The sequence below is a fragment of the Neoarius graeffei genome, chromosome 7 (genome assembly GCF_027579695.1).
Source record: "Neoarius graeffei isolate fNeoGra1 chromosome 7, fNeoGra1.pri, whole genome shotgun sequence".
Lineage (NCBI taxonomy): Eukaryota > Metazoa > Chordata > Actinopteri > Siluriformes > Ariidae > Neoarius > Neoarius graeffei.
The window spans coordinates 22,864,917-22,866,675 of record NC_083575.1 but is presented as its reverse complement, the minus strand read 5'-3'; the positions used below and the strand labels follow the sequence as shown (position 1 = coordinate 22,866,675).

The following is a 1,759-nucleotide window of genomic DNA, read 5'->3' as shown; positions in this document are numbered from 1 at the left end:
TCTCTTAGGTTGCATTCATTTTTAAACAGAAATGTCTAACAGCCAGAGATGGCTTTAAGCCCGACCTCATTAAAATGAGCCAATGAACTGTTTCTATATTAAGTGTAGAAATGTGTCAATATAATTCATCACTCTTAGTGAAATTTAATATTTTACTGAATCAAATATCTCACTGCAGTGTCATGCAGTTTGTTCATTTAATGCAAACTGGTTTTGGTGGACCGCGCAGCTTGTGTGAAAATCTCCTTTGAAGCCCCAACACACTGCCTGCAGAACTCCAGGGAAGCTCAGCTTCTATGGGCTCCTAAGGCAGCCCTGATGCATGGCTTCTTAGTGTGATGATTAGGAGAGCCTCTCTAAACAACTGCCAATCACTGATATATGAACGTGAATGACCTCTCTAACTTAAACATATCAGTGCCAGGCAGAAAAAGGGTTTGGACCTCTTCAGCAGTTGGTCAGTGACCAAATCCATACCAGTTATACACAACTAGTGTAGCTTTTTTATTTTGATCCTTTCAGTTCAAAATAATGATGATTGGTTTGTTCACAGTTATTGTGATATGTGCGACCTGCCTTCGTTATTATGCTTTGCGCAAATACCATCTGAATTTTGACAAATCAAGTAATTTTGGGGTGGCATGGTGGTGTCGTCGTCAGCACTGTTGCCTCACAGAAAGAAGGTTCTGGGTTCGAGCTCAGCGGCCGATGGGGGGCTTTTCTGTGTGGAGTTTGCATGTACTGTCTGTGTAGGTTTGCCTTTACTGCTATCATGGTTTCTGGTCTATTTTCAGTTTATTGTTTATTGTTTATTTTTTATTTTTAAGATGCCTGTGTCTTAGTGTTTTATAATGCTGTTATCACGATTCAGGTTCTGTCTTTTTCTTTTTTCTTTTCCTTTCTCTTTCACTGGGCAGGAGATGTTGGGCCAAAGCAGGTGGCAGACTCATCCTCTGGTGGTGGAGTCCCCTCATGGTTCTTTACAGCATGGTATGCTGGGTGTTATTTGGATTGTTTGCTGTGTACCATGAAGACTCCTTCATTTCAGCAAGGAGTCACGGTGGTGTAGTTGTTAGCACTGTTGCCTCTCAGCAAGAAGGTTCTGGGTTCAAGCCCAGTGGCTGATGAGGGCCTTTCTGTGTGGAGTTTGCATGTTCTCCCTGTGTCTGTGTGGGTTTCCTCTGGGTGCCCCATTTTCCCCACAGTCCAAAGACATGCGGTTAGGTTAACATGGGGCAACCATGGCCAAAGGTTGGGATAAGTGCCCTTGAGCAAGGCACCTAACCCTCAACTGCTGCCTGGGCACTGTAGCATAGATGCCTATGGCTCTGGGTATGTGTGTGTGCTCATTGCTCACTTGTGTGTGTGCCTGCATGTGTTCACTGCTTCAGATGGGTTAAATGCAGAGGATGAATATCACTGTGCTTGAGTGTACATTTATATTTATGATTATTTGCATTCAGAGTTTGTGTGTGTGTGTGTGTGTGTGTGTGCGCGCACGCTTATTTACTGTATATATCTAGATCTCTCTCGATACAATGGTGCTTGAAAGTTTGTGAACCCTTTAGAATTTTCTATATTTCTGCATAAATATGACCTAAAACATCATCAGATTTTCACACAAGTCCTAAAAGTAGATAGAGAGAACCCAGTCAAACAAATGAGACAAAAATATTATACTTGGTTATTTATTTACTGAGGAAAATGATTGAATATTACATATCTGTGAGTGGCAAAAGTATGTGAACCTTTGCTTTCA

At 41.8% G+C, this 1,759-nt stretch overlaps 1 non-coding gene across 1 annotated transcript; it reads left to right on the top strand.

The window, feature by feature from the left end:
- Nucleotides 1-512: 512 nt before the first annotated feature.
- Nucleotides 513-612, top strand: LOC132889837 (small nucleolar RNA U13). Its single transcript, XR_009655113.1, has one exon. It is a non-coding gene; the product is annotated as a small nucleolar RNA U13 (small nucleolar RNA).
- The last annotated feature ends 1,147 nt before the right edge of the window (nt 613-1,759 follow it).